Here is a 6841-nt window from a genome sequence, read left to right as displayed (position 1 = left end):
CCAGAGAGACAGGAGGTGTGGAACCTGGTGGGTGATCAGCCCAGAGAGAGGGGCAGCCCTCAGGCCCTCATCGCCACTCCTGGGGCTCCAGCTTTTTATGTCTTACAGAGTCCAGAATTACCTCCAGAGGGGCTCGTTTTAGAGCCAAGCAGGACTATTACACAGCAGATTTTCTCGCTGAAGACTTTGCAAACCATGTTTGACTCCCTGTCCTCCCCGCCCCTCCCCCACCACCATTAGCCATCCAGCCCGACTGGCAGGTCCGGTGGGAGTTTTCACCAGTAGGTGTGGTTCCTCTCAGGCATGTCTGCTGAGCAGAGGGAGACTGGATGAGTCACACCTACTGTGTGCAGAGCACTGTAGGAGCAGATGTGGGGCAAGTGGTACCCTGGCGGAGCATCAGACCTGAGATGCAGGCTGGAGGGAGGGACAGGGGCCACTGGATACACCTAGATGCACTGGCTCTGTCCTCCAGACCACAGTTAGCCAGCGCCCACTCCCCACCTCCCTGCTTCCCTCAGCCCTACCTTCCAAGACAAACTGAGGTCCTGCCCACAGCCTGAGACGTTCACTTGATGTGTTGCTGAGACACAGCCCGAATGTGCTGACTGAACATATTCTAATAACTCGGGGTTGGGGGGGAATCCGTATCGCAAAGCACCCTACGCAGTCCGGCTTTACAAGGACTGCTTACTCTGCGGGAACAGCAGCGTGTTCAACCTTCTCCCCATCATGTGGTGCGTGACACTGCGCGCAGATGAATTCAAGACGAGATGACGTGGAATTCACAATCAAGGACAGAAATGGTAAAGAAATTGCAACTGATGTCAGACTATTGCCTCAAGGAACAGTTATTTTTGAAGATATCAGCATTGAACATTTTGAAGGAACTGTAACCAAAGTTATCCCAAAACTACCCAGTAAAAGCCAGAATGACCCATTGCCAGGACACATCAAAGTTGATTTTGTGATTCCTAAAGAACTTCCCTTTGGAGACAAAGATATGAAATCCAAGGTGACCCTGGGGGAAGGCGACCATGTTAGGTTTAATATTTCAACAGATCATCGTGACAAATTAGAGCGAGCAACCAACATAGAAGTTCTGTCAAATACATTTCAGTTCACTAATGAAGCCAGAGAAATGGGTGTGATTGCTGCCATGAGAGATGGCTTTGGTTTCATCAAGTGTGTGGATCGTGATGCTCGTATGTTCTTCCACTTCAGTGAAATTCTGGATGGTAACCAGCTCCATATTGCAGATGAAGTAGAGTTTACTGTGGTTCCTGATATGCTCTCTGACCAAAGAAATCATGCTATTAGAATTAAAAAACTTCCCAAGGGCACGGTTTCGTTCCACTCCCATTCAGAACATCGTTTTCTGGGCACTGTAGAAAAAGAAGCCACTTTTTCCAATCCTAAAACCCCTAGCCCAAATAAAGGCAAAGAAAAGGAGGCTGAGAATGGTATTATTGCTTATGATGCCTGTGCGGTGAAATTGACTATTGCTTTTCAAGCCAAGGATGTGGAAGGATCTACTTCTCCTGAAATAGGAGACAAGGTTGAATTTAGTATTAGTGACAAACAGGCTTGGACAGCAGACTGCAACTTGTGTACGACTCTTAGGTCGTAATTCCAACTCCAAGAGGCTCTTGGGTTATGTGGTCACTCTGAAGGATAATTTTGGATTTATTGAAACAGCCAATCATGATAAGGAAATCTTTTTCCATTACAGTGAGTTCTCTGGTGATATTGATAGCCTGGAACTGGGGGACATGGTCGAGTACAGCCTGTCCAAAGGCAAAGGCAACAAAGTCAGTGCAGAAAAAGTGAACAAAACACACTCAGTGAATGGCATTACTGAGGAAGCTGATCCCACCATCTACTCTGGTAAAGTCATTCACCCCTTGAGAAGTGTTGATCCAACACAGACTGAGTACCAAGGAATGATCGAGATCGTGGAGGAAGGGGATATGAAAGGTGAAGTCTATCCGTTTGGCATAGTTGGGATGGCCAACAAAGGGGACTGCCTACAAAAGGGGGAGAGTGTCAAGTTCCAGTTATGTGTCCTGGGCCGAAGTGCACAGACTATGGCCTATGACATCACACCCTTGCGTACGTAGGGCCACAGTGGAGTGTGTGAAAGATCAGTTTGGCTTCATTAACTATGAAGTAGGAGATAGCAAGAAGCTCTTTTTCCATGTGAAAGTTCAGGATGGCATTGAGCTACTAGCTCCAATGTTGAAGTCCCAACCCCGAGATCCACAGAACACGGCCTTCTTTGGAAATGGCTTGTTGCTGATGCAGTTGGTTAAGTAAAGATGCGTTCATTAGGGTGGGATCCAATCCAATATGGCTGGGCCCTTAAAAGAAGGGGAGATTTGGACACAGACACGCACACAAGACCACCACGTGAGCATGAAGGCGGAGATGGGGGTGATGCTGCTGTGAGCCAAGGATTATGGCCAAGGACTATCCAAAGCCTGCCAGCCAAGCACCAGAAAGACAGGGCCGAGGCCTGAGACAGTCTCCCCATCAGCCCTCGGAGGAGCCAGCCCTGCAGACACCCTGCTTTTAGACCCGCGCATCCAGAGTAGGGAGATGTTCTTTGTTTGTTTTCTCTCAGTTACAGCAGCCCCAGCCCGCGACTCCAGGTGGGAAGCACATACAGAGGCCAGGTGGGCTCAGCGTCTCAAGACTCAGCGAACTCTTGGGCCCTCTCTGCACTGAGGTTTCTGCGACCTTCATGCTCAGGAAAGAACTGGCTTTGAATTCCAAGCGGCGCTGGGGTCACAGCTCGGCCTGGAGCTGAAGGGCTGCAGGGGTACCCGTGTGGGTGGAAATGGGCACTGAAGACCCCTTCCCTGAGTGTGAGGCCTGACAAGATGGCGGCACCTGGGCCAAGGGATGCTGTCTTTAAAGGATGCTGTCTTTGAGTGGATGCTGTCCTGATTAAGACTCAAATGGCAAGTTTGTGGCCAGCACCTTTCCCATAGATTTTGGCTGTTCTTATGGCCCTCCTCCAGGCCCAGGTGTCTGAGGTCAGAATACTCGGTCTGGGACATTCCATTCAATCCAGACGACGTATTGAATCTTCTTAATAATACGAGGGCAAAGCAAGGGGCCATGAGGCTGGGTTCTGGCTCTATGGAGCTCACCCACTGAGTGCGAAATGAGACACTCGCAGGAGGCCAGGCCACAGCACCCACGGCCTATGGGCTCTCAGCGCCCACGAAACACGCGGAGGAAGAGTCCAGAATGTAAAGTGCCGTCTCCACCCACGGAGGCCTCCCGCCCCGTCTGGCCTCCCAGTGCTGGGCTGCGTGACCAGAGCCACCCAGGACTCCGGAGGTCAGGGTGGGGAGGAGCCTGTGTCTAAGGCCTGCGCCAAATGCAAACTCTTTAGGAGGAAACAAAAAAGAGCAGCAGATAAGCCCCTAGGACTCAGTTTCTTAATTGCAAAGTCAGGCAGGCAGATGAGAGACAAGTGAGGACTTGGACTTAAGAATTTTCAGCCCCTGGGCTGACCCTGGCCAGCCCTGTCCCCATGCAGGGTGGACTCCAGGAGATCCTGGTCCGGGCCCAGCCCCTGCCTGAGTCACCCAGAGGACCAGCCTCCTGGGGCCCTGCCAGCACTCTGACTGACAGAATCTTTGATAATGGAGTATTTCTACAAGGTCACTTTAAATCCAAACTACAGACTCTTCTGGAAACCACTGCCTCAAGCTGTATGAGGCAGAAAAATACAAAAAACAAAAACAAAAAAAGAACAACCTGTCAATTAAAGTCCATAATACATTTTGTACACAGTTTGTGGTTTTATAGTTGCTTTAATCTTTTTTCCTAACCTCTGACTCCTCCAAAGATTTGTGCATCCACTGATTCAACACACAGTCGCACTTCTAAGCAACCAACTCGTAAAACTAGACTCTGGACCTTGTGCCTGACGGCCTTGTAACATCTCCAAGGGCAAAGGGTGACATGATCTGTTGAAATAGAGCCAAGTCACCGTTTCTGTGTTTTCTGTCAAGGAGCTGCGTATTGAAGTCCCGTGATGATGAGTCAGGCCACTGAGGGTCGTGTTGGCCTTCCTTTGTCGGTATCCCAGGTTGGCACAACCCAGTCCCACCATCCTGGGGGCCACCCTGTGTCCACCCAGTGGCCCCCAGCAAGGCTGGGCACCTGGGCATAGGCTGGGCTGGCAGCACCGAAGGGGAGGTGGTGGTGAGGGGAGACCTCCATCCTCAGAGCCCCCCAGCTCCCTGCCACATAGACTTCAGGACCCCAGCACTTAGTGGGTCCCTCCAGGCCCCATGCCAGGCCTGTGCCATGCCTGGTGGGGAAAAATACTGTTTTCCACCCCCCCCCCCCCACCCAAGTCTCTGTTTCAAACAAAGAACTGTATCTCCAGACCTGGCCTTTGTTCCCTCTCTGCTCTGAGGATGCCTGGGGCCCAGGGCAGGACAGCATAGCAAAAGGACCTGTCGGATAAGGCAAAGTGGAGTTCATCTCATTACTCAGCATCCTGGTCTCAGCTAAGCGTGCTCACACTTCAGTAGGGGTGAAAACACCAGACGTGCTAGATTCATCTGTTCTCGCCACGAGGAGTGCGCCTAGCCCTGGAGGTGGGCAGCCTGGCGGCCAGGGTCAGCCTGCCGTCCCCGGGACGGGCTAGCAACAGGCCCGGGATGGGCAGCCGTGGGGGCAGGTGGTCGCTCAGCACTGCAGCAGCACCCGCAGTTCCACCATCACTGGGCTCCCCCGCGACGGGGACCACGGTGAGTTCTGTTTCCCTGCATCTCCCACCCTAAGAGGCACAGGACACAAGGTTTGGGCTCTTCCTGCCCATCGGAGCAAAAATACTGCAGTCACACCCAGGACAGTCACACCCAGCACAGTCACAAACAGGACCCAGTGAAGTGGCACCATCTCTGGTGTCCCCGACATGAGGATGAAGCCTCTGAGAAACAAGAAACAGGTGCCAAGGGGCCCTCCTCACCCCAGGTAAGGTCTCAGTAGCAATTAGTGGCCCCAAAATCTGTGGGTGGGTGGGAGAGACACAGGGGCTGGGGTCACCGGCTGCGCTGACAGCCGCACTGACCCTGACAGGCTCTGACTGTCCTTTAGGCATCAAGTGTCCAGTGACCTGGAAGCAACAAGGCCAGGCCCTGATTATTGTCAGCTGGTACTGAGGTGGGAAGCCCTATAAAAAGACTGGCAGGACCCCCCAAGCAGGGCCACTACTCTCATGCTGGCACCATCCGGTTCCCTGGCCCAGAGGCTCTATCTCCCTTTTTGCCTCTGAAACGGCTTACTTACCCCTAAAATTCTATTGGTTCCCTGAGCTCACTCTGATTGGTTATTTCCTTCACTCCTGATTGGTTATTTATCTCACTCTTGATTGGTCTATTTCTACAAAGCTTGTTCCTGGTTGGTCAACTTCTGTTACACTTTATTTGCATATGATCTTGCAAAGTGTAAAACTGGCAGCCTATAAAGGCCTGTGTAAACCTGCAGACGGGGTCCAGAACTTGGAGTGTTAACTCTTCTGGGTCTGCTGGCGTAATAAACCTGAGTTCTCCAACTAAACCTGAGTTCTCCAACTCTCCGAGTGCTGCTTGGTCTCTCTCCTGGATCCAGGTTGCTGTCACAACTGAGCTGTAACACCGAGCTATAATACCGAGCTGTAACACATTTTTCTGCAACATTTCCACGCCGACCTGGCTGCAGGCTCTGGGTCCCCCCAGACACTCCCTGCCCCTGCCCAGCAATGCTCGGGTCCCTGGCCTGGAGTGACGTCCAAGGATGCTGGGGTAGTGAGGCAGCCCCCTGGTCCTCTTGACCAGAGATGTCTAAATGGCTCTTGGCCATTCACTGCACTGGCATACAAATGATGGGGAGAGAGGGAGGAATTCTGAACGGGGCTGAACAGGAGGAATAATCTAGAAGGCAGGGCCATGGTGCCAGGGCCAAGGAAGAGCTTTCCTGGAGGGAAGGGGAATCGGATGCTGCAGGGAGGTGCGCTGTGATGAGGACTCAATGATGACATGGAGCTGGACCACCCAGAGGTCCCAAGGCCACAGCACTGTGACATGAGGCGGCAAGGGAGGGGCCGGATTATGGTGGGGATCATCCCAACATCACAGTCCAGAGACCAGCCAAGTGATTCTGCACCCCCGGCGAGAGACACCCCCATCCCCATCCTCTTCCGCCCCACCCGGTGACGTCAGAGGGAGCCCTGACACGTTGCAGGTCCCTGCACCCCTTCCCCACATGACATTCCCCCCTCCCCAAGGAGCAGAGAGCAGGCCTGCAGGCAGCAGCAACCTTCTGAGGACATGTTTTATGTTCACTCCTGCGTCTTACGAATGAGACCACTCTCCTCATTTAGTGCAGTAATTGTTAACGAATCCATCGAAGTAAAACGTGAGCCCATTTAAGGGAAAAAGATCGAGTGGGTAGCAGACTGTCATGTATGGTGCATGGACATGGCAGAGACGGTCCCCGGAGGAGGGGATTTGGCACAGGTGTGGTGGGAGGGAGACGAGAAGGTGGACCCAGCTCCATCCTCAGAGGCCACGGAAGAGGCCTGAGAAAGGCCCTCATGGCTCCTTGTGAGATGAACTCAAGTCCCACAAACACCAACATTGCGGCTCCTGGTCCTCCCCCTGGTCCCAGGGCTGCCTGCCAGGATGGTGTCAGCCCCTGAGAACATCCGCGGACATCCCGGTTTGGCAAACTCCCTCTCGGGCCTCCAGCTGTTTGGTAATAAACAACAGAAGAGAAATGCAAACAATCGTGAAGTCACAGATATCGCATGAGCAGCCTGACCCATGTCCCTCCC

General features: G+C 52.7%; 1 pseudogene; it reads left to right on the top strand.

Annotated features, from left to right (window-relative positions):
- Positions 1–742: 742 nt before the first annotated feature.
- LOC105071861 (cold shock domain-containing protein E1 pseudogene) lies at positions 743–2316 on the top strand (annotated as a pseudogene).
- The last annotated feature ends 4525 nt before the right edge of the window (positions 2317–6841 follow it).

Source organism: Camelus bactrianus, chromosome 35 (assembly GCF_048773025.1).
Source record: "Camelus bactrianus isolate YW-2024 breed Bactrian camel chromosome 35, ASM4877302v1, whole genome shotgun sequence".
Lineage (NCBI taxonomy): Eukaryota > Metazoa > Chordata > Mammalia > Artiodactyla > Camelidae > Camelus > Camelus bactrianus.
This window is presented reverse-complemented; position numbering and strand designations above follow the sequence as displayed.